The following is a 9,468-nucleotide window of genomic DNA, read 5'->3' as shown; positions in this document are numbered from 1 at the left end:
GTGGACCACAGACCGCATGCACGCCAAAGAGCTACAAATGTGGCCCAGTGAAAATGTTGGAAACTGGCTTAAAGCATTACAAGTTTCTGTGTATAGGGATTATAGGCAAGTGTTACCACACCCAGCTTTTTGGACTGTTTTTCCCCCTTAGTGTGTATGTGTAAGTGATGTGCATACCGTTGCTTGCTTGCTTGCATGCTGTGGGGGGCGGAGGGGGATGGGTGCGTGTGTGTGTGTGTGTGTGTGTGTGTGTGTGTGTGTGTGTGTGTGTGTGTGTTTGAAGGCTCACTGTTAACGTTGGCTGTCTTTCTCCATCACTCTTCACTTTATTTAATGAGGTAAGGACTCTCAACTGAACTTGCTTATTGGTTAGTCTATGTATCCAGCTTGCCCAGGGGTTTGCCTTTCTCTGCCTACACAGGGATAGGATCGCAGGTGGCTGCCACACCTTTCTGACTTCATATGCTGGTTCAGGAGATCTGAACTCTAGCCAGCACTTTATCCATTGAAACCATCCCCCCAGTCGTAGACTTGTTTTTAAACTGAAAGATGAAAAGGCCCCCTGAACTATTTGGTGAGGACCATTGCTGGGTATAAAAGCTAGGTGAGATAGATGGTGGTCGCAACACTTGGGAGGCAGAAACAGGACCAGCCTGGGCTACAAGAGACCCAGCTGCAACAACAACAAAAAATACATAAATAAAAAGTTAAAATTGATCTGGGCATGGTAGCACATGCCTTTAATCTTAGCACTCAGGAGGCAGAGGCTCGCTTTGCGTTCCAGGCTAGTCTGGTCTACATAGAAAGTTCCAGGCTAGTTATGGCTACATAGTGAGACCCTGTCTCAAAAAATAAAATAAAATAAAATAAATTATCTAGGTGCTATAATCTCAGCTCTTGGGAAGTAGAGGCAGGAGGAACAGGGGTTCAATGCCAGCCTTGGCAGCATAACAACTTCAGTGCCAACCTGAGCTATACGAAACCCTGGCAGGAAAATAATCACGAAAGCAAGGACAGGGTTGGTGAGAGGACTCACGTGGGAGACGGAGCAAACTGACTCCCACAAGTTCGCCTCTGACCTCCACATGCGTGCCAGAGCGCTTTACCCACATACAACGTTAAAAAGTAACCAAGTGGGAAACACACGCACACAAGGCAACCTAAAGCTCTGAGCCAGAGGCTGGCCAGGGCCAGCCCTTCCTCCCACACAGCAAGGAGCGCTCGCTGGGTGTGGGGGAAGCAGCACTGATGCTGGGGCGGGGCCGCGGGGAGGGAGGCGGAGCGCGGTACCCAGGGCTCCATAGTGAACCCACGTCTCAGAAACACAGAACCAAAAGGAAGAATGAGCATAAACAATTACACTTCTCTGGTTTTGTTTCTAGTTTTCAGATTTGGGCGGTGGGGTGGGGGGGGGTGGGGGGCGGGGAGACAGAGAATCATGGGCAACTAAATGGAAACGTCAAATTCCGACCTAATGTGTCCAGTTGTAGCATCCTCGTGTGGTGATGATTTTCCAGAAGCGTCAAGTATTCATTCGGTCATTTAAAAACAAAACTGTATCATCATATTAAACTCCGCCCCACCATGCCTTCCTTCTTTTACCCCAAGCTCTCCCTACAACCTCCAAAAAGCCTGCCAAGTGTTAAACTCATCAGATCTACATCCACATGTTAATGAGGGAATTGCTCACACGTGCTTGCTTCCTGGTGCCCTCCTCTCCCTCCCTCCTTCCTGGGTCTCCTGGTGCCCTGAGCAAAAGGCAGCCCAGGACCAAATATAGGGCATGCTGATTGCCTGGCTGTAGCTTTTAAGGGCGTTACGCAACAGGCTAATTTTAGGAGTGTGTCTTTATGTTATAAACTTCATGTGACTCATTGAAAATTAACAAAGATCGGGAAGGTGCCTAGGAGGGCGTGTGTGTGTGTGTGTGTGTGTTGTGTGTGTGTGTATGGGTGTATGGTCTTGAGTGCTACCGGCATTTAGGGAGCGACAACTCTTCTTTGTGGGAGGCCTACCTACTCATGGTAGGATGTTTAGCTGCCTCTCTGTTGTCTTTTGACAAGATGCCAGCCGCATCTCCCAGTTATGGCAGCTAAAAAAAGGTCACTTAAAAGAATGGGAATAGTCTACAAAGCGAGTCCAGGACCGTCAAGGCTGACAGAGAAACCCTGTCTTGAAAAGCCAAAAAAAAAAAAAAAAGAATGGGAATGAAGTGGATGTGGTGACAAACGCCTTTAGTCCTAATACTCCAGAGGCAGAGGCAGACAGATCTCTATGAGTTCAAGGCCAGCCTGGTCTACACGGTGAGTTCCAGGACAGGCAGGGCTACATAATGAGATTATATCTTGAAAAAACTTAATAAGATAAATACACACACAGCACAGCTTTAAAACAAAAAGAATGTGTATATAGCTTGATGGTAGAGCATTTTCCTAGCATACAGAAAATCCTGCGTTTCCAGGGCTAGACACACACACACACACACACACACACACACACACACACACACACAGAGAGAGACAAGTCTCACTGCCTGCCGCAAAATGCTTGTCTAGAATACAGAGAGCTGATTCTTGCTAAAGGCTCCTCTTTCTGACACCAAGGAGCCAATGACTGAAACTCTGTTAGCGATGCTAACATCCCCACAGGGATCCCAGCATCCAGGGAGGGACCTGATCTTTTACAAATGTTGATCTCACTGTTTGCTCAGAAACTGTTCCTGCCTTGGTGATGGGGCCAGAAGATCTAAGCTACTCTGCCACATCTGTCCCTCAAGTGCACATTGGCTTCTCTTCATCATAGAGCTTGAGGAAGTTTGAGACCAACATATTGTTAAAGGCACAGGATCAAAAGAAGTCCTTCTTCCCAGACCCAACTAGAATAAAGTATCTATTTTTGCCATTGTATAATATAAAATTCAATCGTTTTCACTTGTTTGTAGTTTGTTTATTTGAGAAAGAGTTTTACTCTGTAGCCCAGGCCACCCTGGAACTCACTATGTAACTCAGGCTGACCTGGAACTCACAGATCCCCTCAAATTCTGAAATTAAAAGAATAACATTAAGCCAGAATAGCTGGTGAAAAGTATTTCTTTGTCAGTGTGTGTTTACATTTTTAATTAATTAGTAGCTTGTTTGCTGACCTGGCTGTGTGCACTAGTGCTTGAGTGTGCCATTGCATACATGCGAGGGTCAGAGGACAACAGGCATGGCAGCAAGCACTCCAGCCGCTGAACCATCGTGCTAGCCATGCGTGTTTGTTTTTTGAGATAGGACCTCATGCAGCCCAAGCTAGCCTTGACCTCTCTACATAGTCAAAGCTGGTCTTGAACTTCTGTCCCTTCTGCCTTCACCTCCCAAGTGCTCTGATTACAGATGTGGGCCACCACTGCCAGTTGACATATTAACCATCCTCAAGCACCCTGTCTGATGGCATTAAGGACATTTACTCTTGTACAATCTTTACCATTATCTACCTCCAAAACTATCCCGTGTTGTGAAACTGAATTATACAACAAATTTAATATACCAGCAAACAATTGCCCATTCTCCCCTGCCAAGCCCCCAGGAGCCACAGTTCTTTTTGTCTGTGCAACTGCTCCAAGTGCTTTGTCTAAGTGAAATTGTACTTGTCCATTGTATCTTATACGCCTACTTTTACTCTTGGGAATCTCCCACCTAAGCCCCCACCCTAGGCATTACAAGTGCGCCCCACCTGGCCTGCTCTTAATTGTTTTTAGTCTCTTTACACTGTAAATGTTGTCATCCTCAGCAGTCTCTTGGTCTCTTGCATTCCATCCCTGCTCTAGCTCTGTGCTGGGTATCCGTGAAGACCTAACTCCTCCTTTCTTAGCTCACAGCATCTTGACTATGCTTGAAGAAACTGCCCTTCTTCCACCCTCAGTCCACATGAGTTGGGTAGCACTGCCACCTATCGCTACCAACACTTGGCTCCCCAAAACAATGTCTTCCCCAACCCTTTGTGGCATGGGACCTTGCTCACCAGACATTCCATCTCCCAGGCCACACCCACTGGCTCAGGGATTTCTGTGTGTGGAAAGTGCCCTCTCTTATCTGTGCCTTGCAGAAAGAGAGAGAGAGAGAGAGAGGGTGCAGAGAGAGAGGGTGCAGACCAGGAGCTGCTGGAAGCCATGTTCATTCCTGAGGCAGAAGAGGAGGAGAAGGATAGAGCTGCTCAGAGGAAGGCAGGACCATGCATAGAGCAAGAGTGATGTCCGTATGCACGTTGGGTCTAGCCACCTGTTCTACTCAGCTCCCTTCCTTACGTCATTTCAAGTTGGGGGCTTTCTCTTGCCAAAAAGGAAGAAGGGAGAGCCCTGCTCGCTGCCTCCACTCTTCTCCCAAAACTCCCATTCACTTTTCAGATTTCAGGATTTCTAGGAGCCCTTGGGCCAGACACATCAGAGCAAGGAGACATGCCTCCTGGCTCCACCTACATTTCTCATAGGTAAAGGGCAGGGCTCAGTTAGTCATCCTCCAGCACAGCAGCCTAGCAGGAGGGAACTGAGCAACAGACGCTATCTCAGCAGTTTATAGTCAACACAGCCAACATAAATAGCTGTTCCATGAGGCAGACGGTAAGAGTTAAAGCCACACTCAGAGAAACTGCTCTGGACTTTGTGACACCACCAATGGTCTGACCCGGGGTCAACAGTTAGGCCGGACATCCTTCTTTGTCACGCTTTCAGGAATTATGACAGGATGAGGAGTCATTCTCCACCATCCTTTTGGAGATGCAAATGTCCACTGAGAGAATTAAGAAACAGTGATGACCCACATGTCCATCCAGAGCCTCAACACCACAGGCCAGGAAAGGAGGGAGGAGTGGCAGGGTCACAGGCAGAAGGCTATTTAGGGGACTTGGGGGGGGGGGCGTGGTGGCCTGTGACTACAGCCATGAGTTTTCAGTGTGGGTGGGCCAACAAGAAGGGAAGGGAAGTGACGCTGGTCTTCAAGGAGAGGAGGACACCGGGCAGCAATAAGGAGTGACAGGGCAAAAGGTCAAGGGTTCAGCTAAGTGTACTGTGTGACTCCGGGCCGTAGTCTGCTTGTTAAGAAAGAGGCAGACTCTGAAAGGAGGTGAAGTGCCAATGTGGAATGGGGCTGAAGGCTAAACTGAGACAAGTCAGGGGGCAATGGCTCAGTCAGAAAAGTGCTGGCTGAACAAGCATGAAGGCCAGAGCGTGACACCCAGTACCCCTGTGAAAAGAAGCTGGGCACAGCCTCTAATGCCAGTGCTAAGGAGTAGGAGAAATCCTGGAGCTCGCTAGCCAGCTGGTTTAAACGAGCAAGTTCTGGGTTCCCTGAGAGACCCTGTCTCAAAAAATATAACGAAGGAGCTGGAGAGATGGCTCAGTGGTTAGAAGCACTGGCTGTTCTTGCAGAAGTTTGCTTCCCGGCGTGCACGTGACAGCTCATAAAACCATACGTAGCTCCAGTTCCAGGGGATCCCAAGCCCTCTTCTGACCTTTGTGGGTGCCAGCACACACATGGCGCACACGTACGTATGCAGGCAAAGCACTCACACACATAAAGTAAACCTTCAAAAAGAATAAAGTGAAGAGAGACTGAGGAAGGCACAATCAACATTGTCATCCAGTCTGTATGCACACACTCACTCACATGCACACATATATGATCACACACACAGAAACGTGTGTGTGTGTGTGTGTGTGTAGTGGGTGGGAGGTGGGAGGAGGGGGAGGGGAGGACCTGGATGCCAATGGATAACCCCAGACACAATGACATATGGCCTTATTTAATGAACCCAGGTCTCCGTGGGAGTTGGACTTTATAGTTATTAGTTCTGTTTGATACTGGACAGAGTCAAGGCTCAGAGGGGTAAAAGGATGACCAGGTGGTCAGATCACGAACCAATGAACAGTAGAGCTGGAAACAATGGAGTTGGCCCCTAGAGCCAGCGCCCGATACTTTCCATTTGCCTAACTTGACTAACGGCCGTTTTGCACTCTGCTTCCCACGGTACTCTTCAGGTTTAGAACTGACGCTACAACTCATTTATTTCCATCCGTAAGTTGCAGTGCTGGAGCGAGAGTGAGCGTCACTAGTAGCGTGGGCAACGTTCTCTGTTCCCGGCTGCTGACGGGGAAACACAAGCAAACCCGTCAACCTGCATTGCAACAAGAAAAACGATCTTTGATGTGCAAGTGCTATCAGGCAAAGATAAAGGCATGCGTTGTGCTTCAAGGAACTCTTGACTTAAAGCTAGCGTGATAGCTGGTAAGTTTTTTAAAATGAGTCCTGTTAGACTCAGGAATAGGCGTGGAAGTCACTGGGCTTGTAGTTAGCGGCTAAAGGTCCCTGCGTACGAAGGAAAGCTGGGCTGCCTGGTGAAGACAATAAAAAAAAAAGCTGAAACCGGATCTTATTCTTCACCTCAAAACAAACACCAAGTGAGCCAAAGGCCAGCGCGTGAGGGGAAGCACAGCAGCACTAAAATAAAACCCAGTGAGCATCCCTATAAAGATGGTGGAGAGGTGTGACCCGAACGCCAGTCATCCTCGTAAAGGAGTCCATCAATTCTCACGAGACACAAAACCAAACTTGTAACTCGGAAGAGTCATCACCAGGGACAAGGTCAAAGACCCATGAAAAACTGGGGGAAAGTACTACACAGAAAGGTTTCGTGTAGTGAAGAGATGACTGCAAAACCCATTTGTAAATCTGCAAAGATTTTTTTTATTTAATTAGCATCACAGTAAAGGTAGGACATAAAAGAATTTTAGTGAAAATAGTTTTGTGACATAAAGGCTACTTGGCAGTATTTGAGCAGTACTTTTTTTGGTTTTGTTTTGGGTTTTTTGTTTGTTTGTTTGTTTGTTTGTTTTTGTTTTTCCAGACAGGGTCTCTCTGTGTAGCGTAAGCTGTCCTGGACTTGCTTTGTAGACCAGGCTGGCCTCGAACTCACAGCGATCAGCCTGCCTCTGCCTCCGGAGTGCTAGGATTAAAGGCATGCGCCACCACGCCCGACTGAGCAGTACTATTTTTTTAAAAAAGACGCAGTGTTGATCGGTGACTTCCGGGCAGCTGCGGGTCGCAGGGCATGCGGTGTGGGCTGCAGGGAGGATAAGGCGGATGGATGGAGAGGCTGCCGGGCGAGGGTGGTTCCCGGTCATCCTCAGGGAATGGATAGAGGGGCAAGCCGTCCCAGGGACCTGCAAACTTAGTCTCAGTACCTCATTGCCTGCGTTTGAGAGGCGCAGCCATGGCCAAGTCCAAGAACCACCCCACACACAACCAGTCCCACAAATGGCACAGAAATGGCAACAAGAAACCCTGCTCACAAAGATACAAATCTCTTAGGGGAGTTAATCCCAAGTTCCTGAGGAACATGCGCTTTGCCAAGAAGCACAACAAGAAAGGCCGGAAGAAGATGCCGGCAAACAACGTGAAGGCAATGAGTGCCGTGCAGAGGCCATTAAGGCCCTTGTGAAGTCTAAGGCCGTTAAGCCAAAGATGTCAAAGGGCCCCAGCCGCAAACTCAGCCGGCTTGCTTCCTTCCCTCATCCCAAGCTTGGAAAGCAGATTCGAAGCTACATAGCCAAGAGTCGTAGGCTCTACTAACCAAAGCCCAAGGTTCAAATCAAGGCAGAGGCCGCAGCTCCAGCTAAGGCCCAGGCTGCAGCCCCAGCTCAGGCTCCCAAAGCTGCCCAGGCCCCTGTGAAGGCCCCATAGACAAGGCTTCTGCCAATGTGAAGACAGATGGACTGGTGTGACACGCCTACCTACACACTATTTACAAGTGACCAGTGTCCTATGCTGTTTTTACAAATAAACCTGAGGCAAGATCTGTTTTTTTAAAAAGGTGCAGTATTATTATATCTTCTATGTAAAAAGTGTCTACAGGGGCTGAGGAGACAGCTCAAATAGTAATTTGCCTCAAATTCACTGCCATGGAATCTCATATAAAATAAGCAGGCTTCAGGGCCGCATTTAGGCACATCTATTCTGCAGTTCATTCCTGCACTTTCTCAAAATGCTGCTCTTGATCTGATAGATTGCCCACACTGTATAACTCTGGGCTGCTTTGTCCTGGGCTCCCAGAAATGCCTTCAGGAAGTTCATTTCTATATTAAGTCAGTGCTGGGCATACAGGGGCCCTGGGCCAGCAGGGACGCTCATGTCTCTAAGCCTCAGACAGTTCCCTACAATTCTGGCAGGAAGAGATGTTTGCTTCCATTGAGCTGTGGCTAGCCGTGACTTTATGAAAAATGAATCACATCTCAATGTTCATGAAACATGGGGGGAATCCGGGGTTGGTTTTGGGTATCTTCTATCATTCTCCACCTCTCACTGAAGTTCAGGGTCACTATTTTGGCTGGAATGGCTGGCTAGCAGCAAGCCCTGGGATTCGCTTTGTCTCTACACACCCACCCAGTTCTGGGATTAATAACCAATGTGCCCAGCATTTACATGGGTGTGAGGGTCCCAGATCACGTTTTTCTGCTTGTGCAGAAAATTATGCGACCTGCTGCGCCATCTACCCAGCCCCTAAATGAACTCAGCTTTAAAAATAAAATTGTTTTATTTTTGTTGGGATAGCATGCGACCCAGGGCCTTGAGTGTGCTAGGCAAGTACTCTATATTGGTATTTTAAGGGATGTCTCAGAACACTGACATTAAAGGTAATGGAGTATTGCTCTCCTGGAGCAGACTGTCCATAAACATAGACAAAAGGCCAAGAAGAAATGAAGTCAAGATTTCAGGTCCTGACTTTTAGCTAGGTGCTACCTGAGAGGGAGATGGGGTCATGGCTGGAGATGAGATACCCATCCCACAGTGAGGTGTTGTCACACTGATGCCAACCTACAGTAAGGGGGGGGGGGCAGGACATGATTTCTGCTTATAAGTGCACAAATACACATGTCAAATGAGAAAGGCAGGTTGGTGAGATGACTTGGAGGCTACAGTCTTGCCATGTCAAGCCTGATGATCCATTTGATCCCTAGTATACATGCTGGAAGAATCAACTTCCCCAGAGGCAGGCGGATCTCTGTGAGTTCAAGGCCAGCCTGGTCTACAGAGTGAGTTCTAGGACAGCGAGAGCTATTTATTACACAGAGAAACCCTGTCTCAACCCCGCCCCTCCCAAAAGGACCAACTTCCCCAAAATTGGACCTCTGATCTCCACACCTACTCATACTCGACCCTTTAAACACAAAAAAGTGGTGGTACACAACTTTAATCCCAGCATGTAAGAAGCAGAGACAGGCAGATCTGAGTTCAAGGCCAGCCTGGTGTACATAGCAAGTTCCAGACCAGCTACGAATATAGAGCGAGAACTTGTCTCAAAAAAATAAATACTTAAAACATTAAAAAGAAAAAGCACACACGCACACACACATACACATGCGCACACACACACGCACACACACGCACGCACACGCACGCACGCACCAACACCCACACTTACCAGCGTTGCTGCGCC

At 48.1% G+C, this 9,468-nt stretch overlaps 1 pseudogene; it reads left to right on the top strand.

The window, feature by feature from the left end:
• Window positions 1-7,245: 7,245 nt before the first annotated feature.
• LOC127188870 (60S ribosomal protein L29-like) lies at window positions 7,246-7,792 on the top strand (annotated as a pseudogene).
• The last annotated feature ends 1,676 nt before the right edge of the window (window positions 7,793-9,468 follow it).

This window comes from Acomys russatus, chromosome 5 (assembly GCF_903995435.1).
Source record: "Acomys russatus chromosome 5, mAcoRus1.1, whole genome shotgun sequence".
Classification (NCBI taxonomy): domain Eukaryota; kingdom Metazoa; phylum Chordata; class Mammalia; order Rodentia; family Muridae; genus Acomys; species Acomys russatus.
This window is presented reverse-complemented; position numbering and strand designations above follow the sequence as displayed.